General features: G+C 43.1%; 1 protein-coding gene across 1 annotated transcript in view; it reads left to right on the top strand.

Annotated features, from left to right (window-relative positions):
* Positions 1-495: 495 nt before the first annotated feature.
* The window catches only part of PTPN3 (protein tyrosine phosphatase non-receptor type 3), a 330,496-nt gene continuing 305,170 nt past the window's right edge, over positions 496-25,821 (top strand). Inside the window, exon 1 of the mRNA XM_050937681.1 lies at positions 496-528. The gene's annotated coding sequence lies outside the window, so the exon portion shown is untranslated. The remainder of the gene's footprint in view (positions 529-25,821) is intronic.

The raw sequence follows: 25,821 nt of genomic DNA, 5'->3' as shown, positions 1-25,821 counted from the left end.
AGCACCCAAATACTTCCATAAAAGAAAGAGCAGACCTATTGTAATACACAGTTGGGTAGAGTTTATTCAGTATACAATCTTTATTTTAAATTCTCTCCCGTATTTTTCAGAAATCCAGAAATTAATTTTAAACTAATTTCCCTTTAAAGTACCCAGGCTGCTAGACTCTGTAGGTTGTGGAGCTTCAAATGAAGTGTTAGATGACTACTCCCTTTAACAACACAGTGCACAGAGCATTTTTTTGTTAAGGGTGGATATTTGTTGCAATGAATCAATTAAAAACCTCTTCTGCAACATTAGATGTGTTCCTGAACCTGTTTCACAGGTTTCTCAGGAGGAAAAATAACAACAACTTAAGGATTGTAATGTGACAACACACAGGAGCCAAGTGTATGAGAAAAGATCAGAAGTTTGCATAAGTGAGCTTGGCTTTTCAAAGTGCTATTCAAGGGATCTTTGAAATACCCAACAGGAGCATTATGGTGGAGCAGGAGATGTTATCAAGATGTGTTTGTCCTGGAGAAAAGTGTAAGTGACCACATTTGATTTTTGTGTAAGAAACAAAAAACATGATGTGGATAAATGAAATGAAAAAATAATTTAACAATTAGAAATGGGGGAGGAAAAGGGGAAATCTTAAAAATGAGTAAAGGAGGAAGCAATTAAGTTTATATTTCTAGGCTTGCAATATGGTCAGAGTTTGTACAGTACAAAAGAGAGACTCTTGTGTGAAGTATCTTGAAAGGTTTTTTTTTTATTGTTGGACTTATTGCTTGTATTAGCAAAGAACTATAATGTAGTGGGTGCTTCAGTGGAGGGGACTTGAATAGTGAGTTTAAATAACTTGAGTGACAGACTGAGTGCTGTGGAGGCGTTTTGTACCAACAGTGTGTTTTTAATCATGCAATGTCTTTTTTTATTTTTTTGACAATGCAAAGACTTTTTTTTTTCTGAGTCACCAGCAAGCTTTCTTTCACCTTTTCCAAATGTCAGCTGAGAATTACAGTGCAATGACAGGAGTCTTAAATTGATCCAGGAAAAAAAGTGCCATTACAGAGCTTCTAGACCAGTCTGTAATATTTCCTTTATTATGGGAAAAATTAAACAATTTGTGAATGAAGAAAGTCATCGTTAATTTGTTTTTGTTTTTAATGTTAGAGAATCAACCCTCTTTCAGGCAAAAGCAGATAGAATTTTAGGCACCATCAATTAACCATGTAGCAAGAAGCTGAAAGCTTAGTTGGTTGCAAACTAATCCATGTGGGTTGAATAACTTGGAACTGGAGCTGTTTAAACCAAACAGTCAGGGTGGAATTTGGAACTGGTGTGCTGATGAACCACTTGAACATGCTGCCACAGTGGAGGTTTGCTGCAAAGAGTGAAGGCAGGCTAACAAGCGTTCAAGTTGCTGGCTTGTTTGGTTTGGCAGCTTAAGTAGGATGTCTTAAAGTTAAAATTTTCTTCTAGGAGAAGGATCAGCTTGGTTCTGAGAATAGAAATGTAGCTTGTTTCATGTTCTCAGGGGGTTTCCAAATCCCTGAAAGATTTTTTTTTACATTGATTAATAAGAAGAGAATCAGATAAGAATGTCATTGAAGAGGCGGATCCTCCCTGATTGTTCTGTAGTTTTGTCTTGTTCTTGACTGTCAGGCAGAGTCTTTCTGTCTGCACCCACTACTGAAGGTTTTATAGGTCCCAAAGGGAAAGACTCAGGGCCAAATCCTCTGCCCTTCTGCACCAATCAGCTCAAAGTGACTAAAAATCTGGCTTAACTGGCATCCTACAAATAATCCCTGCATAGGAAAAGTTTAGGGGAACCCAATAGCTATTCTCCTGCTCTCAGGCCTGTGTAGGGGATGTGGCTGATCACAAGGAGGTGTGGCCAGAGCACAGCTGTCCCCAACTAACAAAGTGCCCCATCGCTGCCATAGACAGTAGGAAGAGCAGATCGGGAATGTTCAGTCCCCAGAACAAATCCCTGGAGCTCCCTGGCAAGCCTCTAGAGCAGGGAGCTAAAAAAGCAGCCTTAAGCCTTCTTTGCCCTCATATTAGTGCTATACCAGGCTCAGCTTGGCTGGCAAAGGATCCAGTCCCTAGTAGGCACTGATGTAAAGTGAATGCAATGGATATTTTCAGGACTCCCCAAATGATATTTAGAGTTGCAGTATTTGTGGCTATGAAACTATGATTCTTAATCTTTTTTCTGTATATTGCACCTTTTACATTTCTATGAAATCAGTGTTCAGGGGTAACAACTGTTTTGTTTCTGCTGCAGCCTGTACAGTATAAATGAAATGTAAGCATCGTGCTCTTTCCTTGAAGAGTTTACTTTTGTCCTTCATTGTTGTTCTCCTTAATCTAAACCGGGGTCGGCAACTTCTGGCACACGGCTCGCCAGGGTAAGCACCCTGGTGGGCAGGGCCAGTTTGTTTACCTGCCGTGTCCACAGGTTCAGCCAATCACGGCTCCCACTGGCCGCGGTTCGCCGCTCCAGACCAATGGGGATGGCTGGAAGCGGCATGGGCCAAGGGATGTGCTGGCTGCGGCTTCCTGCCACCCCCATTGGCCTGGAGCAGCAAACCCCGGCCAGTGGGAGCCGCAATTGGCGGAACCTGCGGACACGGCAGGTAAACAAACTGGCCCAGCCCACCAGTGTGCTTACCCTGGTGAGCTACGTGCCAGAGGTTGCCGACCCCTGATCTAAACTAATGGTCACATTGGGCTGAAATTATATGGCTGCTTTTTACTGAAAACAGAATGTGAATGAAATTACTAAATTATTAAACTTTCCTTATTATACATAATTTGTGAGAGAGTGTGAATGATTATCCAGCCTCAATCCTGGCACTCAATTTAATTAATATTTTATGTAAGAATGAGCCTGCTGCAACATCCTGTGTGCTGTAGAAGCTGCAGCAGATACACAGAGAAATCTTTATAGCAAGAACTGCACCAAAGGGAGTGACCTGTTGGAGTAATGAAGCCTTTTCTTCCAAATGACAAAATTAATTGAGCCTCCAGTGCTCACAGTGGTTTAAATCAGGAGTAACTCCACTGAAATCAATGGAGTTACTTGGCTTTTTAAAAAGGGAGAAGGCCTGTTTGACAAATCAGTTAAAAAACAAAATTAAGACTGAATATTCCAAGTCAAACTGGACAGTGCTCAATCCTGCACGGTGCGGTGCAATCTAACCTGATCTAAAAAAGCACTTACTCACAAAATGAAGTGCTTGCTGGACTGAGCCACAGAGATCAGCACTTTGTAAGATAACTGGTTAAGGCTATGGCTCCAGTAGAGACCTTACAGTGGCACAGCTGCATTGGTGTAGCTGCTCCAAGCCAACAGAAGAGAGTTCTCGCATTGGTTTAATTCCTCCAGCCCGTGAGCAGCAGTAGCTATGTCACTGGGAGAAGCTCTACCACCAACATAGCGCAGTCCATATTGGCACTTAAATTGGCGTAAGTTATGTTGCTCAGCGGGGGGTGGCTAATTTATGTCAACTTAAGCTGTAGTGTAGCCATAGCCTAAGTGTGTTTAAAAAAACATTTTTGTTGTGGCTGATCAGTGTATTATGTCTTTAGGAGTATGCAGCTCTTCAGGATGATGGCCTCATTTTTGTTTATAGTGTTAAGTGGGGTAATGCTCTTTGGGCTGAGTTCCTCTCATCAAAACTGAAAAGGAAAACATGTACGGCTGTGGAGAACAAACAAGGCTAGTGATAATTGATGAAAAACTCAAAGCCAGGTATCCTAAAATGTAGGGTCTCTGGCATTGATCAAGTATTTCCACGTGTATTCTGTGTACTGCTCTTTATCTCAGAACAACATATTAGCTAAACCTCTTTAAAAAGAAACGCTGAAGGTAATCACTTCATTTGTCCACCTTCCTCCGTGTACCCTAATGCAGACAGGCACAGGGGGCTACATCGCTGGAAACACAGCACATGATTAATCAGGGGATATGATTTTCATAGGTATGTGGATGTTTCTTCACATAGATAAAACTTTTAGACAATGTTACCTGGCAAGTACATTGGAGAGAAATCGTACCTAAAAGGGGACAACTTTGCCTGTCTCTTTAAATCTTAGTCAGGCAGTTCTGTGATCTATCATTCTGTTTCTTTCATGCCTTATCTTGGGAAGTGGGGGACATGTTTGTGCCTGGAATTTCTAGTGATAAATGCTGAATGCACTATATTCGTCTTGCCCTTGTCACTGACCTGTGTGTTAAGTATGACAGGAGCAGAGGGGTAAAATGTCCTGGAACAGTGGCAGTGAACTTAAGCTTTCAACATCTCTTTCTGCCTTTGTTGCCTCAAAGCTAGTAAAATGCCAAAGCAAATCCCTGTGCATTACAAACATCACATTCAGGCACGATAACAGTACACAGCTCATCCAAACTGCTAGTTATTTATTAAAATATGCGGTTTTCATGCTACTCTGACTGTTGTCACCATTGTTACTTTGCTGAATCAAAACTTCAAAGGGGGAATTATGTGTGGGCAACCAAGAATCTGAGAATAATTGAAAACACAGCACTCTCCTCTGTCTCAACCACCCCTTTCCTCCTCACCCCTTTGAACGTGCCAGCCAGGCTTCTTTTGAGAGAAATGAAATTTGAATGGAATGAAAAAGTGTATCGAAGCAATATTTACCATGAACTTTAAGTAACTCAGAAAGCAGAGTGTATGTGGTAAAATATATCAGTAGAATCATGATAGCAGAGAACATTGACCCTCTGTTAATTAAGATTAGATACAAATGGCTATAGGAAAGGGGAAAAGTACATAATTGTGTGATGTGGTATAAAGGCTTTTAACAGCATGAGTTTGCTGCTGTTGTGTGCAATGTGATCCTCTCAAAGTCACAACAGAGTTATGCATGGAGTGGCAATAAATCTTTTAGTCCACATGACAGAATCTTGTAGACTGGATTAGCCATGTGGTATCTATACAAAAAGTTATTTCATAAATGTTCAAGTTTTTAAAAATTATATTGGGATGTTTCTTCTATTTTTCCTCCTGCAGAGCCAGGTGTTTTAGTACTGATTGCTTTTAACTAGTAATCATTGGATTTATTTTATATTACTATCCTCTGTTCATTTGTTCTGCATGACAGCACCCATATATTGCAGGTGCCAAAAGTTTGTTTGTATTTTCAAGAAAATAGATCACAAAAACACATCAGACCAACTAAGCCCTCTACAAAACCAACCAACCAAAAGCTTGAGTTACCAAAACAAAAAAATGACCCAATAATTTATTTAAAAGGCAAAACATTTTCCTCATGTTCACATAACATAAAAATGATTAATTTCATTCAATTTTTCCAAAAAGATTCACCATTGGTCCACGTCACGAGCTGGCTGGCCCTGTAAAGGGAGTTGGTCTCAACCCTTCCTGTGACATAGCAGTTAACCCCCAACTGATCCTCATCTGGGAACTCAATAACAGTTAGTGATACCAGCTGTGGAAGGGTTAGGAAGAAGTGCATAGAAAGGGAAGAGATCCAGGAGAGAGGAGCAAGTAGAGTGCCCTTGTAATGAGGCCTTTGCTTGCCCTTACAACAAATCAGCCAAAGAGCTGAGCTGAGCTGAGCTGTCACTCACTTCCTTCCTGCCAGCCTTATATAGCTCCTAGCTAATGAGGCCTGCAGGTGCTTCTCTTCTAGCAATTAGGCATGACATACTCAGCCAGTCCCAATTAATGCTTCTTAATTGGAGCTGGGCTAACAGGGGCCTGGCTCAGGACCTCCTGGCCAGCACTCTGTTACATGCCTCCTCCCCTTAAGAACCTCAAGGTCCGGCTGACCTCAGCCCTCTGCCCAGGGGGTTCCTCTGGGGATGTGCCCTGCCCTTGGCCAGATGATTCCCAGCACCCTCTCCTGGGGTTTTCTCCATCCCCTTCCCGTAAAATGTACACTGCTCAGGGAGTGGCTGCACCCATAGTGCTGCCTCTGCCCGTAGGTCATCACACCAGTCATACTCCTGCAGGTGTCCCATCCCCTGTTCCCCCTTTACTTTTGGTAGGGAGTCAGAATCCATCCCACCATCCTGCAGGGCCCTCTGTGCCTCAGTTTCCCCTGTACCACCCAGTGGGTTCTGGGTCCCCTCTTCAGGGAGTGGTATTGTGAGGTGCTCCAATTGCCCCTTCTCTGCTTCCAAGGGGCTCAGGCTGGCCGGCTCCCCCATACACCCTTCCCACAGGTCTGCTTGCTCTGGGCTCTGTTGTCAAGGGTTCTCTTCTTTGTTATTTCTGGGACTTCACTTGTCTTCCCTACTTGGGATCCTTGGTTTAGGAATATCTGCTCCCTCCTTCAGGGCACCCCTCTGTTTTGTTCTCAGTAGGGGGCCCCAGTCCCTACCTAACACCCCTGGGTATGGTAGCGCCTCTAGCACCCCAACCCACTTCCATTTGAAGTGGCTCCTCACTTCGAGGAGCACCTGGGCCACTGGGAAGGACCTCTTGTCCCCATGGATACACTCGAGGGCCATCCTTGGCCCCACAATCAGCCAGTGTGGCTTCACCAACCCCCTCTGTACAAGCGAACAGGCTGATGCAGTATCTATCAGGCCTGTTTGGGGGTTCCTCCCAATCCTTACTGGGATGGTGGACAGTTTCTGCCCCCCTTTTTGCCTTCCAACTTGAGTCCAGCCACAAAACTCAGCCCACCCACACTCCATATCAGGGCAATCACGTTTTGTGTGTCCATGTTTCTCTATACCGCCAGCAAACAAGCTTGATGGGCCTCTCGGGTGCTCCTTGGGGCTCCCCCTTTCTCCCCGGGCATTTCCTGGAAAAGGTTCTGCTAGTTTCTTCCGCATATCTTTGTCCTTCTGGGGTCGGTCCTTCCTCTGGGGACCCTCTGCCTTGATATATTCCTCAGTTAACCTGACCACTGCCTCAACAGTGACTGGCCGGTGACACCTTTATCCAGACGTGTATGTTCTCGGGGAGGCTCTGCAGCAATTGTTCTAGGACCAATGTGTCCATCACTTCTCCCACCGTGCATGTCTCTGGCCTCAGCCAGTGTGTGGACCGGTCCATTAGTCTCTGGGAGTACGCCTGGGGCTGCACTGCTGCTGTCCATACGGCTACCTGGAACTTTTGGCAGTACCGCTCCATCGACAGGCCCACCTGATCTAGAATGACCACCCTCACTGCCTCATAGTTCTGGGCTTGCTTGTCGCTATAGGCTGCTTGAGCCTATCCCGTCAGGTATGGAGACAGTCGGAGGGCCCAGGTTGCCCTCTCCCACCCAGCACCGTTGGCTACCTGTTCAAAAGTCCCAGGAAAGGCATCCAGATCATCTGCCAGGCTCATTTTACAAAGCCCCCAGGCTTGGTGCCATTCCCTCCTGCAGGGCTCACCGCTCGTTGCAGGAGCTGCTGTTGCACACCAGTCGGCTCCCATATGAATTCTTACAGACTCTGCTGTTGCTCAGCTTGCCAGGTCAGTAAGGCTTGTCTCTCAGCCTGGTGGGACTGCTGAAAACTTTGCAGTGCATGCTGCATCTGCTTCTGCTGTTTGACCAGCCATTACAGGGTCTCGTCCATATCCAGGCCACCAACCACGTTTGCTGGCTCTTGGATCCTGGACAAGCCCCCACATGTAATGAGGCCTTCCCTTGCCCTCACAACAAATCAGACAGAGACCTCTTCTGAATCCAATCACCAGTACTTTTTATTTTCAGTGCCAGCTCCCACCACCTTCTATTTACAGTCTGCTCCAAACCAGCAACATGGGGGATAGCTAGCTTCTCCAGCCAGCCGGGATACAGAGCCTTTGGCTCCTCCCTTTCTTTTCTCTTCCCCCCCTCCTTCCTTCCAGCCAGCCTTATTCTTTTCTAGCAATTAGGTGTGGCAGCCCCAATTAATGTGTCTTAATTGGAACTGGGCTAACAGGGACTTGGCCCAGGACCTCCTGGCCAGCACCCTATTACAGCCGTCTTTGTGAAAAGGGCCTGGTGAAGGCAGGTTCAAGGGAATTACAGGCAAGAAAGGTCTCTAGAGGAAAAGCCCTGGGAGGCAGTATTCAGCCTAAGGAACAAAGAGAGAACTCTGCAGTCCCCAGGAGCAAAAGTGAAAAGCAGGGAACTTCAGCGTAGCCCAAGAGAAGTAGAAGGATCTTCTCTTTAGATGAGGATGTGAATTTTTTAGCTGGACTCTTGTTATGCCAAAAGGGGACATAACTGGAAAGAGGTGACCTGGCCAGAGGGCTGGGCCACAGAAGATATAGAGACAGGGTCCCAGGAGACCAGGGGTGGCATTCCTTCCCCTTCTTTGGTCATTAAGGTAGCCTGTATCATGGTAACAAGCTTGCCCCCAAAGTCTTCCCTTTTTAAGAACCCCAAAAGGGAGCGATGGGCAGAATAGACCATCCAATATTTTGTCCGCCATTTAGGTCTAATTTTTGATACCAATTTTGGTACACTGATTTCTGGTCTCACACTTCACTTGTTTGCCTGGCAACTTTCCCCATCAGCATATGTAGTTATTGATTACTGAGACACTTTATGCTCTCTTGTTCACTTTTCATGCTTGAACTCACAATTAGAGTAAACCTGTAGGCCCAGTTATAACCACAGGGGCATGCTCAATGGGTGGAGTGGAGCCGAGATGGAAGCACAATGAATTCAAAGGTTGCAGAGGAATAGTATTGGACAAACATAAGTAATTTTCACTCTTTCTGCATGAAGTGCCACTGACATGCATCTGTGAAAAACATCTGAGGCTAAGGTGATCAATATTGGCTGCTCAATGCACTCAGAAGACAAGTTGATTGTACTTGCTCTAAAGAAATGGCTTAAGCATGGCCAGACAAGGACTCTGAGACAGTGTCAAAGTCCTCCCAAGGGACTGGTGGTTGTGCGCACTTTGTTCAGGTACCCTAAGGATACAGGAGCTTACCTACATGAGACATTTTTCTTAAAAATCTTTTGCTACTGCTCCTGTCAATACAGAGCTATTCTGATGATAGCAAGGGTGAGAATGCCAGTGCAGACAGGCCACCAGCGTCCACCTGTGTTTTAATCATCAGGTCATTAAGACCTGCTCTGGAGGGAAGCGGGGTCACACAGCGTTCAAAATGCCAGCAGCCAGGCTATACTAGATTCACCCTGAAGGGGAATGTTAAGAAAAAAGGCTAGTGTAGACAGAGCCTATAAGGAAATGTGGGCTCATGAATGTCTACTTCTTTGCCTTCCTAGCATACCTTTCCCATAGTACAGGTGGGCATCCATTTCCTGCGGCTCTCATTGTTCTGCAGATTTACTGAGCTCCTGCATTTGGAGTACTGGAAAGACTTGCTTCCTATGAAGAATTTCACCTTTTGTGGGTGGGGTCAATGTTTTCTTGATCACATCCCATGCTGATTGAGCAGAGTGGCTGTGCAGTGAAGTGACTAGTGCAGTCTGTTGTATTGTACTCATCGTAACTCTTCTGCTGACTTGCCTTTTTTTCTCCCCGTGCTATGTGACGTGGCCCTTCATCTGGCAAGTGATTTTGCTATAGATACCTGGGGCCAGATTATACTGTCAGTTACCCCAGTGTGGTGTCACTGGAATTACTCCTGATTTACCTGGGGTAACTGAGAACAGAACTTGGACCACTATTTCCATTTGGAGGGAAGGTCCAGCTAGAGCTATGGCCTGTGGAGTTATTCATTCCTTTCTACTCCTACAGAATAGAATGAGTGGATTTTTTCAAGATTATTTCACTAAAGCAGTAGGTAATATCACCACCATTAACAGGATCTCAAAGAGAGCAAGCAATGTGTAGCACCTGTGAATTGGTTTTTACTGAAGCCTGTTTCTCTCTATTTCCAGTTATGTAATAGTGACAACACTAGAAAAAGACTTTTCTCAACAGGATTCCTTGAACTATTTTGCTGCCATTAACTGTAACCGTGGTCAATATATCCTGTTTGCACAAGTTACATTTGGTTGAAATGTCCTCAATAAATGCCCCTGGAGTTGTTTGTGTGTTGTCTTTTGTAATTAGGTACCTATTAAAAATACAGTAAATGCCGAGAGGGAAAAATTAGACCTTTTTTGCAGCATGGACAACTTTTGTCAAAGACCACTTGAAGCCTGACTGATGTGGCTGTTGGCAACTGGTTGAGAGAAAATAAACCTCTTAATTTGAGTTGTTCTTTCTTAATTAAAAATCTGAAAACTTTCAAAGTTATTGACAGCAGCTCCGTCCACAATGTGTGGTTCCCGCCTGAGCTTTTAGCCATTTGCAGCGTGGGATTCTTCTAAACGATAGCTAAACCAAAGTTACACTTACAAAAACATTTAGGAAGCCCTGTTTTAGGAGTGAGTGCACATCATGGCTGTGACTCAGAGCACACCCACACACTGGATATTCTGATTAGAATCTAAATTACTATGCCAGTTCCAGTTCTTGTTCAGAAGGTCAAAGTAGCCTGGGAAATGTTATTGCTCCTTTTCTTCTCTGTACAGTTTTTTTTTCCCAACTCGCAAAGTCATTTTGCATGGCACAGCATCAGTGGAGTCTATTGATTTATTGTCATAAACAATTTTATTCCAAGCTAAGAATCATGTAAATCTTTCTGGAAAACCAACTTTCCTCCCATAATAGCCATCCAGGTTGTGCTTGTGTTGCGCAGAAATCATTAGGCTCTACAAAATCTGTACTAGAATCGGAGATACTGAATATGATCAGAATAAGGGTCAAAGATTTCCCTAATGCTATACTTATTTTGCTCAGAGCCAGAAGGTTCATATTTCATGCCATTTGTAGTAGGGCACATCCTCAATGCCAGAGCCCAATAGTTCAAAAGTCACAAAGATGACCCACTCTGTCATTGGCCTTCACACAACTCAGCTGGGCTCTCTCCAAGTCAGATCTGAACAACCTCTCTGAGGTCATTCAGGGTATGTCTACACAGAAAATAAAAACCCGCTGCTGGCCCACACCAGCTGACTCAGGCTTGCAGGGCTTGGGCTGCAGGGCTGTTTCATTGCTGTGTAGACTTCTAAACTTGGTCTGGAGCCTGAGCTCTGGGGGGCTCCCAGCCCTCAGGGTCCTAATACCTTTCAAGAAGTGATAAGCACCTCCGTGAACAGGTCATCTGAAAGAATATTGAGTGTACATGATAGTGGACATCAGGGAAGAGTGAAACTGTGGAATAGTGTTAGAAACCTTTACCATGCTAATGTTTAGATGTTCTGTAGGCTGGGGTGGTTCCTCAAAAGAAAACTGTCATCAGATTACCATTCCTGTGCTGATGAGTTTTATAAAAAAAATTATGAGTTTTATAAATCTTAAGGGATTAATAAAAAGCTAGGGGTTTATATGATTTTCTGCAAATCCAGGGCCTACCTTCTAGAGACTTCTACAGCTTTTCAAAAAGTAACAGACAGGGAATTGCTGTGAGTAAAAATGGGACGTGATTAAGGCAGATGTAAGAATCTTTACCGAGGTAGTGAGAAGAGACAGACAACGCTTAGCACTTCCAGAGACAAGAAGAGGAAAATTCCCTTCACAGGCAACGGAGGCAGAGAAGAAAGGAGATCAGGACCAAAGATAATGTCAGAATTTCTGGCTGTGGGGACAAATGAAAGTCATATTTAAGCAGAGTGATGGCTATGTGAAACAAATGGAACACTGAATATTGTAATCTAGCAAGATAATTTTTCCTCTTTGAATCATTCAATGGTGTGAAATTATGGTGTATCTAGGAACTAGGCAGATAGTAGAATGGAGACAGAGGCAGCTGAGAATGAGTCTAAGAATGATACTGGAAAAAGGGGACATGAAATCCAGGGTCTGTACATTTTTAAAATATAAAAGGAAATACTATTTCATATTGTATTGTAATTACAACTGCAGGGAGTCAGAAGAAGAAATACTGTAGTTGAAAAACTATGTGGCCTGTTAGTAACTTTTGCATCTGTGAAAGCAAAGGAAAGATTACTTAAATCTCATGTTTCGGATTATAGCTAATCACCTGGATGAACAAAACTTTCCTCTAAAACTTCCGATATATACCACTGATGGAGGATGTACACCTGCACTCAACAGACCAATGCTGACATGTTCCTCATAATGGAAACCATTTCCACAATTAAAACTAGCAATGAACGTTCCGAGGGAGACAATAGGTGACAGAGAGGCCCAAGAATGGAACTTTGAGGCACTCCATAGTGGAAGGGATGAGGGGAAGATGTAAAATATCCATTGGAAATTGCATCAATGGGAGCAGAATTTGAACCATATCTCTGATTTCATACAAATATCGACACAACAGTTGTGTATAGCTATGTCTATAATCTTTGTTATGTAAAGTCTGCTTCTCTTCCCCATTTGCTATGCTATTTTAGCAGGCCATATCAACTTACTCATTCCAGATTGGCTGCCCATATATTTGGTAGTCATGGTGCTCTTGCCTCAACATTTTTGTTCTCCTTATTGTGCTTCTGTAAGACAAAATGCCAAAGAGTCTTTATGACTCTGATCTTTGGAACTTTTCCATTTAGCAAATGTAGAATTCTCTCTAAATCCAGAAATGTTTTTCATTAATTCTTTTTCATTCAATAAGGAATATTTTGGGAAAATTTTAAAGTTTATCTAAGCTATTTGGAAGGGGTCAGATTCCTCCCAGATTTTGTAGTTATATTTTTGAAGAGCTTTTGTTAAAACTGTACAAGATGGAATTAAAATGATATGATATAGGTGTGTACTGTGGGCCAAATCCTGGCCTCAAGGACAAATCCCAAATAAATGGGCATTGTGCACAACGCTTACATGGTGGTTCAGAGTGTGCAGTGTTCCTCCCATAATCACGCAGGGAGTAGCAGCCCAGCCATGCCACAACCAATACTGCAGACTCAGACAAAGCTAGTATTCTGGGGAGCAGATCCTTGGGGAAGTTTCTGTGTCTTCACCAAGGGAGAGAGAAGGTCCTGTTTCTGTAGAAGGAGCTGCAATGTTTGTTAGGATTGCTGTAGGAAATTAAGGACATTAGCAAAGCTTACATAAAAACTTAGAGAACCGTCTACTACAGGTGATTATCAGAGAGAGACTACTGGACCAGATAGTACTGGCAGTTCCTATGTTTATTATTTTGTAACAGCCTGAAAACATGGTAACTCGTATTCCAATAAGATTGCTCTATGGCTTCCGTGATTGAAAAGATCCCAGAAGTAATGGTAATTGATTCTACTCTTTCCTTTCTGATTCTGCCAAAAACTAACTATTGTGATGTCCTGGGTCTTAAATGCAGAGCACCCTTGAAGACCCTCTGGGACTCAGGCTGGGTTCTTTGGGATTCTGCCTCTACTCTGTAAACAAACACCACAAACAAAATAAGCTAAAGTATCCAGATGGACTAAGACACTGCAGTCCTTTAGTATCCAGGAAGTGGACGGGCAAAGCCCACTCACTGCTAAAGGACCTCCCTCCAGCCTAAGGGGAGGATCCACAGGTCCGTGATACCAAATAATTGCGGGGGACAACTAATGAAATAACAGGAATGGGAGTGAGATCATAGGGCTAAATGAAGGGAACCTGACAGGGACACTGAGCAGAGAACCCTGGACAGCGCCCACTACTCCTCAAAGGCGTCAAGGGAGCCAGCGGATGCTGCCCAGAGGAATTCTTCCCAGATGCATGAATGGATGGAAGAGTGGAACTAGGCCCCACAGTAGCAGGAAATCCCGTCAGCCAATCTACTCTCCCTGGTATTGTAGATGGCCATTTTGGCCGGAGCTAGGAGGAGGTTGACAAGGAGATCCCACGACTTTGTGGGGCCATGAATGGGGAGCGCATAGATGAACAAGTGAGGGGGAAAGTGCAAACAAAAACATAATAATATATCCAAGAGGAGCCAGAATAGGTGCTGCAACCTGATGCATTCCAGATATATGTGCGCCAGGGTCTCTCTCACTCTGCAAAAGGGGCAGGTGTCTGGGAGGAGGGTAAACTGTGCCAAGTACATGCCCGTGCTCACGGCCCTAGGAAGGAGCCGCCAACTGATATCCCCAGTGGGCCTTGGGACCAGGGCAGAGTATAAGCTGGCCATTGGGGCTCCTCACCCTCTAGAGGTGGCAGGAGGTCCCGCCACTTTGCGTCAGGCGGGACGTGAGGGTGAGGAAGTGAAGGGTGTGGCGCACGAGCACATATAGATGTTTCCTTGGCATGGTCTGGAAATGAGCCTGCTGCAAGTCATGCACAGCAGCTGCCACGGACCTGGTCGCTGAGAACAGTTTCCAGGTCTGGAGGAGGTCCTGGTAGAAGACCGGCAGCCCGGAGAGGTCTCGTGGAAGACCTCTTGGATGGAAATAAAGGAGCTGCTGGCCATATCAGAACCCTCAGAAGTGGCAGAGGAAGGCGTGCACCAGTACTCCCCACGCCGGACTACCTGCACCATACAGGAGCCTCTGCAGGGCCTGGAGGCAGAAGACATGGACCTGAGTGTGTAGACACTTCAGGCCTTGCCCTCCCTCCTCCAGGGTAAGACACTGCAGTCCTCAGGCAGCCACTGCATCCTGGCCTCCACCTAACATCTGCTGAAACCTGGTGAGCTGAGAAGCTAGTAGGACTATAGCCTCAGCCAAGGCACCACCCACAGAAGCCCTGCCTGGAGGATAACCAGGCTCCACTAATTGGTCCAAATCTGCTATTTGAACCAGAAGGAGGCACAGGAAGTTTGTCTGAGTAACAAGGTGATTTCTTGTGGCTGTGTTGGACCCTGCTTGTGCCTGTCTCCTAAACCCAACCCAGACCATGACTCCTGCTCTGCTCCTGTTCCTGCTCCATGCTTGATACTTGCCTCTCCACCTCATCAGTTACCAGTCCTGGCTCTGACACCAGCTTCTGACTTTTGACCCTGGCTCTGGTAATTGGCAGTTGACTCTAGTGCTGACCTTTAGCGTCATTCCCCAACCTTTATACCTGCTCTGCCCACTAGACTGGACTCCTGCTCTGACTACTAGGAAAGATTGCCTATGTACCAGTCCTTTTATGGTATTTCATTGTGGAGTTATTTGTTTGTATGTTATGATGGAGCAAGGAGCTGTGTGAAACTCCAGAAAATTGGAGGGAGGGGGCTCTTGTAACTGGTCATTCCCTCCTTCCATAGATCACCATCAGGGTTTACTTTCAGATTTTTCACCTTTATCTGTAAGCTGATACTTCTTTCTCTCTCTCTCTCTCTCACACAGACACACAGACACACACACGGCTGGAACATAGCTAAATTGAAGGCTGCAGCTTGACTATCAGCCCCTCTTGGTCATTGACGGCAGAGGCACTTGGCCTTCTCTTTTTCAAAAGATCCCTTTCATTTATTTTATTATTATTTGAAACTAACTATCCTATGGCCAAAAGTAGGGGAGAGATGATTCCTCCATCCAGAATCCTGCTAAGGTCTGTCTTGTCAAACTCGCCAATCATTAAGGGCTTGACTCTTCACTCATTCACATGAGTGGGAAAACCTGCATTGCCTTCACTGGGAGCAGCATGAGGTCCTTCAACCTCTTCCCAGGGAAAACTTCATAGTAGTGTTACACTATTGCAGTTCTCCTGAGGTTGACACCATTGGCATGCCAGGTTCCATGTAAGAAGTGGAGTGGCTAATACCTAATGCTACATTCCATGCACACCAGTAATTTAATATGAATACTATTCATTATTCCCTAGCCATGGGTGGATATGACTTTCATTGCTGTTGTGAACTATGCACAGGCTTTGCAGCAATTACGGGACATTAATTTCATAGCAGAAGCAAACAATGTGCAATAGATTAAACTGTGTGTGTGTTATACTTTCTACCTACTCTTCCATCGATATATAATGCATGTGTGTAAACTGAGCTCCCGTTTTTCACCTCTATAAAAAGCAAGTAATGTGCCCATTATTTAAAGTAAACAAGCAGCTTAGCAACCTTAAATATAGTACTTTATAAACAATCAAATGTGCAATTTCATCATTAATTTGTTTGATTGCTTTCAAGAAGAGATGGGAAGCTTGGTGCTGATGACATGTTTAATGCCCCTAATCTGCAATTTGTTTTAAACAATAACTTTATTGTGAGTCTTTCATTATTGCCTGAATTTTAATAAGGTTGATAAAATTACTTTAATCAGATGGATTTCTCTAAGTATTTTTGTCAGCTCGAGAAATCACGCAAAAAGTTATGTAAAGCAAATACACTGTAGATTTGATATTTGAAACAACATATTACTAGTAATCAAGCTCACTGTTAGGTTTACAGCCTCTAGGTGGGCATGGTGCTTTATTGGCAAATATAACGACAAGCTTGTACTTTCTTCACTAGGCAATGATCCATCAGGCAACTCATTCAGTCAGCTTGATTTCATGCACTCATATAATCTAATATTGAAAACATGGCAAGATTCAACAAACTAATTACTGTGATGAGTAAGCAAATGACAAATGTGCTCCACCTGCTGTCAGCGAAAATATAGGGCTGTATTTTAATCTGTTATACAATCTTGTACAGCCATACCACGTACTTTCTAATATCAGCTATTGAGTATTTTACTAGAGAAGAAATTGCTTAAGTGAGCCTGAAAAATGGATCTGTAGTCCTCACATTAAATAGTTAATATCATTGTCTCCACTTAGGTCTGACAATGCATGCACACAATTCACACTAATATCACTCATGCACACAAATAGGAAAAAGAGTTCATAAATGAGCGTGTGTGCAAATAGCATTAAACACACACATGCAACTACCTTAATGCAAACAAGGTCCCTTTTACTTTGTACCTGCAGCATCCATATGGGGGAGTTACCATGCAGCTCACTAGGGCATTCTGCAGTTCATGCCCCCATAGTCTCTACTGCAGGACCATGTTGACATAGCCTACCTTTGGTTTGCATGTTTATAATTGTCACTTCCCCAAATATATACCATTTTAAAAAGTCAATTTTTGTGTTTTGACAAAACACTTGGATCAACCCAAAACCTCCCTCCCCCACCCCCACCCCTCCAAAAATGTGAGGAGTTCGTTCCTAATTGGAATTAAAACAAACTCAAAATCCTCAGCGAAATAGAATTTCTGTTCTCTATGTAGCTCTAGTGATGAATATAAAGGAACTACTCCCCAGATGGCAAGACATTTTCATATACCGAATAGGACAATCCATGAAGTATCAGTTTTCAATAATACAGCTGCAGTGGTTCCTTTAGGAGCACTGCATTTTAACAAATACAGGCCCAACAGTTGTTCTTCATGTCATGTCCGCTGAACCCTCTTAGCTAACGTCTCATCCATTAGCCAAGATTTGAAGAGAGCATATAGATGAAAAACAGATGAAATATAATGGTGTTGGCTTTATTACTATCGGGATCCAGGTTTTTTTTAAAAATCTGTTTATAATGATCACTCCCCTTCAATAACAAACACATTAGTAGTTCCTATTTCAGCCATGTTTCCAACTTAAAATCATTTTAGTGGTGTTCTGTACATGTAGTAATTCAACTCTTCTTTTCACAAGAGGGAGCACTGTAGTATCCATTTCCAAGCAGTGGAAAGATTAATTTTTTTTAGCTCAGTTTGCAGTAGCTTCCTCTGACAAACAGATTCATTCACTATCCATTTTCTGGACTGGGGTCCTTTTGGAACTGATAGCGTTTGTGAGATTTGGCGTTGATTGGTTTTGTTAAACATTCTCAGGCTGCACTGTAATGGGGCCTTTGATGCTGTTGCATGGTGTACTGGGAATGCACTTCATATGTTATACAGGTTTGGCCACATTTTTGTGAGCTATTATTAAAACAGACTTGAAGCACACGCCTTTGGAAGCGTTACAATCTGTGCATACCTGCCTACAATGGGAAACTACGAAGCCTCAGATTTCCTGTTGGCTGCCTCCTTCCTCCGACGCCCAATGTGCTTTGTGCCATTTGAAAACAAAAGTTGACATCAGATCATTTTATTTTGTTGGCATCAGACAAATAACACAGCCTGTACTGTAAGTGAATTTGGAAATGGTGGTACTAAGGAATTAAAGAGCAGTCGTCTTTGCAGCCTAACTGGATAGGCATAATTTCCTACCTATTTAATATTATTTTCACAGCAGCAGCAATGTGGACCAGATTCCTCTAACCATGTTTTTATCACCAGTTTGGCCAGTCCTCCTTCCTCTGAAGTCCTTGTTACATTGGAATTCCCAGCTTACATTACACCCCATGACCTCTTATCCTAGGGACTCTCTATCCCCCACTGGTTCACAATAGTGATCCAGTTTTTGCTAGCATGCATTGATACACAGTCATGCTAGGTATGCATGCACAAGCATGGAATAGTTTCTATGTGAAAACAAACTCAATTGAGTTACTTCAGCCAGCTGAGATGACCACACTTCTTGCCAGATGTGAAAAGAAATGTTAAAATTGGACTGGTAGAAAAGGACAGCAGGACCTTAAATGATTAATGGGAACAATCACAGACTTGGCCCATCTTAGAACTAGTGAGAGCCACTTCAACTACTGAGATTCAGCCTCTAGTTTGCAAAGTAGGAAACCTGTATAAAATGTGTATATTTAGCTAACCATAGCTTTGCAGACCTCTTTTGCCAGATCTCTGTGGGTATAAATTTGTGTAGTTCCACTGACTTCAGTGATGCTTTGACAGTTCACACCAGCTGAAGAGCTGGCCTCTGATATTTTTTTTCAAATAGTCTCCTTAACTTTTCCAGATAGGAATGATTATGCAAGGATGCTGTTATAGGCTCTACTGAGTTACACTGGCTGAAGTTACGAATGAGGTTACTCTAGATTTATACTAGTGTTACAGAATAAAATTGGCCCTTAACTCTAGATTCTATTTTAGATGGTTTGTGTTTTTAATGCTGATGAATGAACTGCCTTGAATCTGTTTTTGTACCAAAGTTATGTTGTCAGCCTCATTAATTAATTGGTGCTATGCTTGTTGCATCTTATAACAACTCAGTGGAGACAGTTCTCCTTGTACCAGCCACCCTCCTTGCTTGACAGTCACTTTGGGAGCAATCCCAGCATAATTAAAAATTATTTTTGGATTTTGTATTTGTTCTGATTTCTCCAATCTGGCTAAAACTCATTAAGATGCTACACCTCACTTAATAGAATACCCTTGAGCAGTAGCAGCAAAAATCACTTCATTAAAAGCTGATGTAATCCTTACAACCATAGTCGTACTGTTCGCTGCAAAGAACTTCATTAAGGCCATGTTAATTTGACAAAGAAACCTGCAAAAGTAAAGAAAGTCAGAGTCTAGGTGTCCAGTTCAGTTCTCCGGTGTTTTTTTTTCCATTCTGATATAATCTTTCAACCAGGGCCAGGTTTAGGCTGATTCCCTGGAATTGGGCCCTGCGCCTAAGAGGGCCTCGTGCCTTAAGCATCTTTTTATTTATTTTTTTTACTCACCTGGTGGTGGTCCGGACCTTCGGCAGCACTTCTGCAGCAGGAGGTCCTTCACTCGCTCTGGGCATTTCGGAAATGGGGGGGCCTTCAGTGCCATGGAAGACCCAGAGCGAGTGAAGGACCCCCCACCGCCGAAGTGCTGCTGAAGACACAGACCGCCGCCGGGTATTCAAATCAGGCCCTGCAGTTCCTAAAGCTGGCCCTGCTTTCAACACATCATCATGTACAGGGGGTCAGAGCACCAGTGGGTGGAACTTTGCTGACTGTCCCTACCTGCCTCAGCTTGGGTTAGGTTGAAAAGATTTGTGGTTCACTATGAAGCGATGTTGAAAGAATTGTTAATATTCATAAGTATTTGTAACAATGTTACAGTTTTTGTAAGGTTACTTTTTATTGGATCAGATCCTGTAGTTTACAGAATCTGGAGGGTGCAGAACCATACTTTCTCAGGGGAACCCCAGGAGGAGTTGTACTGGAATTCCCTGGTGATGTGCAGCAGAAATGCATGTGCTGCACCATTCCTTTGCTCAGCCATGTGCTTCCTCATATTCCTGGTCAGCTCATAAGACCAGTGCAGAATAATTGGGAGACTGCAGCCCAGCCTCCTCACTATCTACTCTCAGGATGATTTGTGTTCCTGGGCATGCCCCTTGATATCTGCAAGGGCAGGATCTGCCCTTGTGTCTAGGCCCAACCTCCTCCTTTTTTGGGAACATTCTCTTTCCATATTCCAAAGCTAAGAAAAAGAGCCATAGGATTGAACACTCTCTGTGCAGCACATTAGTACTACCTGTACAATGAACCCCCAGTCGCTGCAGCAAGACAATCCATTTATAGTTTAGTGTTTAGAAATGGACGGAGAGGAGAACCACTCTGACCTGAAAGGGACTGAAGTCAGACTTGTATGTAGCACAAAGCCACTAAAAATTGGAATCTGTCCAAGTCTAGCAGTAGCCTCCAGATACTTGCAGTTGCTTCAAGAGACCTGTATGTACAAGTAGCACCGCAGTTTCTCAGGAATGTAATGAAGTGTTATTTTACCAGATCTTGAATATTTCCAATGCATAAGCCTCTGAGTTGTCAGGGAGCTTGGTATATCTAGAGCAGCCATCCTTTTCCAGGAAAGTATTTCAATATTGGCTTATAGATGCTACTAGCCTATTAAAAATTTTTTATTTTATTTATCTTAATGCACAGAGTTAATTCCATTTGGTGAATGTGGTCAATAGATTTACCTATGTATTTTTATAATCTTTTTGCATGAATGTCAGAACCCTACAAAAACATTTCTTAAAGTGTACAGTAAAAATAAAAACAATTAGGAGTCCTTGTGGCACCTTAGAAACTAACAAATTTATTTGGTCATAAGCTTTTGTAGGCTATAACCCACTTCATCAGATTCATGGAGTGAAAAATACAGTAGGCGGGTATAAATATACAGCACATGAAAAGATGGGAGTTGCCTTACCAAGGGGTAGGGTAAGTGCTAATGAGTCCAATTCAATCAGGGTAGATGTGACCCATTCCCAACAGTTGACAAGAAGGCGTGAGTATCAACAGAGGGAAAATTACTTCTTGTAGTGACCCAGCCACTCCTAGTCTTTATTCAGGTCTAATTTGATTGTGTCAAGTTTGCAAATTAATTCCAGCTCTGCAATTTCTCATTAAAATCGGTTTTTGAAGTTTTTTTGTTGAAGAATGATCACTTTTAAGTCTGTTATTGAGTGTCCAGGGAGATTGAAATGTTCTCCTACTGATTTTTGAATGTTACAATTCTTGATGTCTGATTTGTGTCCATTTATTCTTTGGCCAAACTGGACAGTCTCTAGCCAAATGTACATGGCAGACGGGCATTGCTGGCACATGATAGCCTGAGGAGAGAATCCACATAGTTAGACAATCCTGCTGTCAGGGTGCCAATGCCAGAGATTATGGGGCATCCAGGATTCCCAGGTTTAGGGATCTTGGGTAGCAAATAGAATACCCCTGGTCGGGGCTCTAGGGGTGTGTCTGTGTAATTCCCTCAGACAGAGACAAACACCTAAAAGATCTCTATCAGAAACACTAACCCAGGAACCAATCCTTGCAACAAACCCCATTGCCAACTCTGTCCGCATATCTATTCAAAGGACACCATCATAGGACCTAACCACATCAGCCACATCATTCACCTGCACATCTACCAATGTGATATATGCCATCATGTGCCAGCAATGCCCTTCTTCCATGTACATTGGTCAAACCAGACAGTCTCTATGCAAAAGAATAATTTTCCCTCTGTTGATATTCACCCCTTCTTGTCAACTGTTGGGATTGGGCCACATTCACCCTGATTGAATTGGCCTCGTTAGCATTGACTCCCGCAACTTGGTAAGGCAACTCCCATCTTTTCATGTGCTGTAATATATATACTGCTTACTGTATTTTTCACTCCATGCATCTGATGAAGTGAGTTTTAGCCAATGAAAGCTTCTACCTAAATAAATTTGTTAATTTGCCACAAGGACTCCTCATTGTTTTTGCTGATACAGACTAACACGGCAACCCCTCTGAAACCTGTCAGTAAAAATAAAGATTCCCTATAAAAAGTAAAGCAAAATACTTGGTGCCAAATCCCACTCCCATTGAATTCAAAGGTCCAACTCCCCCTGGCTTCAGTGGCAGCATGACTGGGATGTTGGGGCCTCTTCCTGTGAGGTATTTGAGGGCATCCTGTAAGGTGCTGGGCCCCCTTACATTGGGCTGACTGACTGGGTGTCAAGGACATTTGGCACCTTATAGGAACAGACCCTCTGTGTGAGGTTTCACCCTGCCCTTAGGAGGGTACATGGTATGGGGAGAGGGTATAAGAACTCCCTCTTTGCACTGCTCCCATATGAGGGCCAGACAGGATTATAGCCCTGCCACTCGGGGAAGCACTTATTCCCCATGGCACTCCCTTTCTGCTGGGCCTTAGACCAAGAAGCTTTAGAAAGAAGGGGGAAAATATCTATTAACATTTGCAACAGAAGCAATGACATCCCCCTTCAAGCATCCAGTCCCTAAAAGGCCATGACAGTTATACCCTTGTTCAGCTCTAAACTTCAACACCCTCGGCTATTGCAGTTTGCTGTGACTCAGATGATGTATTTCTCCCAGGAGGCAGTATATACTTGATACTTTTTTCAGATCTATTTTGGTTTGTGTTAGTATTCGTTTTGCAGCTTTATAAACATCTGTATGCAGAGGACTAGTTATTGTCACTGGACAAATGTGTTGAGCAGTTTATGTCCTGGGTAGAAACTATGAACTCTGAAGGGAGAAATAAGGTACACTCCACACAGGAAGCAGAACCACTATTACTAAATCTATAATTAAACATAGATGTTGCTAGCAAGAGTTCTAGCATTTCCCTAGTCTGTGTTGGGAGATTTTTTTTTTTTTCTGAGAGCCTCACTAGCCTAACTTTGCCTATAAGCTCCAAGAGGTAGTTTATGGCTTTATAAAATGGATCTCAGACAAAATAAAATCCCTGTCCACACTGGTCAGGGAAACCATGCGAGGTCTTGGCTATACAACTTAATTAGGGAATTGCCACTGGTGCACCACTACCAATCATAGTGAGAGCAATGGTGCTAGTATAAATAGGGCTGAGGCAGTCACTAGTGTTTTTACCAACCTGTCATCTAGACCTGATCCTAGTGACACTGGAAGTCGGGGAGTAAAAACGAAGGTGCCACGTCTCCCCCTAGCATTCCCAAGTCTATGCCACCAGTGGATTTGTACCATGACTAGTGCGAAAGTGTGAAGTATTTCAGAGAAGTCAACAGCAAGCACAAACCTAGAACTTTGCCACTATAGAAACAATCATGTTTAACCATGTTATACTGTGGCTGGCACAGCTCTTGTTACACCGTGGACAGAGCAAAACTACATTTTGCTATATTTAAAGATTGCAGTTGCAGGCTTCTTTTCCTCCTCTTTTCCAATATCAGAGCTGGGAGCCTGGAATTATGCATTTTGTAATGTTGATGTTATTATAAATTCATCTTAAAGGAAATGAAAGCTGATCTCAATTGGTCAGATCTGTGTCAATTTCTGTGGCTATCCATCATTCTGAATTGACATCTTTTTTTTTTTACATGAATGTTTTTTAAAAAGTGGTATTTTAGGTACCTAATTTTCTGACCATGAATAGAATGATTACTCCTTTTCCACACTTGGCTTTGAGTTCATTTTTAATTATTCAACTGCAAACAAATATGTGAAACTTTCAGAAATGTGCATTTCTATTTTGAGTGTGGTTAGTTGGGGATTTTTGCATTCTTGAGATTCAAAACAGCTAAATCAGATGGGGGTGGGGGGTTGGAGTTACTGTCAGGCTGAAACCAAGTACTACCAGTGTCAGCACCAAAGTGATTTGTGGACAAAAATGGAGTATATAGTGTGTACCATCTCAGAGTTAACAACTTTAAGCACAAACTCTTTCAATGAAACCTAAAACTTGTCTCTGAAGTCATGAAGTCAGCACAGCAGTGATCCCTGTGCTGTTGCAGCTGCTCAGAAGTTCAATCTGGCCCAATGTAGGTAGCCTTGATCACCTTCTTTAATGTCTCCAGGTAACGGGGCTGGTTGTAGAGGTAGTGTAGAGGATAATGGTAGCAATAAAAGAGAGAGAATTTCATTCTCCATCTTCAAGAGAAGCTCAGCTGAAATAAAGAGTCAAAAGGAAACAAAAGCCTCTTTGCAACAGAGCTATATGAAACACCAGTGCATATGCTTGGTAGCTCCAATTTCCTTACTAAACTGTCTAAACCAGAGATCATATCCTGACCCCATTGAAATCAATGGCAAAACTCCCTCTGATTTCAACAGAGATTTCACCCTAGAGATTAAGGCTCTAATCTGGTGACATCTCATCTCATCGTGCATCTCATTTTTTGCATGGATTCATAGATTCATAGACTCTACGACTGGAAGGGACCTCGAGAGGTCATCGAGTCCAGTCCCCTGCCCTCATGGCAGGACCAAATACAGTCTAGACCATTCCTGATATACATTTATCTAACCTACTCTTAAATATCTCCAGAAACAGAGATTCCACAACCTCCCTAGGCAATTTATTCCAGTGTTTAACCACCCTGACAGTTAGGAACTTTTTCCTAATGTCCAACCTAAATCTCCCTTGCTGCAGTTTAAGCCCATAGCGTCTAATGATAGAACAAGAAGCAAAGGTGAACAAGTTTTCTCCCTGCTCCTGCTGACACTCTTTTAAATACCTGAAAACTGCTATCATGTCCCCTCTCATTCTTCTCTTTTCCAAACTAAATAAACCCAATTCTTTCAGCCTTCCTTTGTAGGTCATGTTCTCAAGATCTTTAATCATTCTTGTTGCTCTTCTCTGGAACCTCTCCAATTTCTCCACATCTTTCTTGAAATGCGGTGCCCAGAACTGGACACAATACTCCAGTTGAGGCCTAACCAGCGCAGATTAAAGCGGAAGAATGACTTCTCGTGTCTTGCTCACAACACACCTGTTAATGCATCCCAGAATCATGTTTGCTTTTTTTGCAACAGCATCACATTGTTGACTCATATTTAGCTTGTAGTCCACTATAACCCCTAGATCCCTTTCTGCCGTACTCCTTCCTAGACAGTCTCTTCCTATTCTGTATGTGTGAAACTGATTGTTCCTTCCTAAGTGGAGCACTTTGCATTTGTCTTTATTAAACTTCATCCGGTTTACCTCAGACCATTTCTCCAATTTGTCCAAGTCATTTTGAAATATGACCCTGTCCTCCAAAGCAGTTGCAATCCCTCCCAGTTTGGTATCATCTGCAAACTTAATAAGCGTACTTTCTATGCCAACGTCTAAGTCGTCGATGAAGATATTGAACAGAGCTGGTCCCAAAACATACCCCTGTGGAACCCCACTTGTTATACCTTTCCAGCAGGATTGGGAACCATTAATAACTACTCTCGGAGTACGGTTATCCAGCCAGTTATGCACCCACCTTATAGTAACCCCATCTAAATTGTATTTGCCTAGTTTATCGATAAGAATATCATGCGAGACCGAGGTATCAAATGCCTTACTAAAGTTTAGGTATACCACATCCACTGCATCTCCTTTATCCACAAGACTTGTTATCCTATCAAAGAAAGCTGTCAGATTTGTTTGATACGATTTGTTCTTTACAAATCCATGCTGGCTATTCCCTATCGCCTTACCACCTTCCAAGTGTTTGCAGATGATTTCCTTAATTACTTGCTCCATTATCTTCCCTGGCACAGAAGTTAAACTAACTGGTCTGTAGTTTCCTGGGTTGTTTTTATTTCCCTTTTTATAGATGGGCACTATATTTGCCCTTTTCCAGTCTTCTGGAATCTCTCCTGTCTCCCACGATTTTCCAAAGATAATAAAGGCTCATCTGATACC

Source organism: Gopherus flavomarginatus, chromosome 2 (assembly GCF_025201925.1).
Source record: "Gopherus flavomarginatus isolate rGopFla2 chromosome 2, rGopFla2.mat.asm, whole genome shotgun sequence".
Classification (NCBI taxonomy): Eukaryota; Metazoa; Chordata; order Testudines; family Testudinidae; genus Gopherus; species Gopherus flavomarginatus.
The sequence above is the reverse complement of the archived record's forward strand: the minus strand, read 5'-3'. Positions and strand labels throughout refer to the sequence as shown.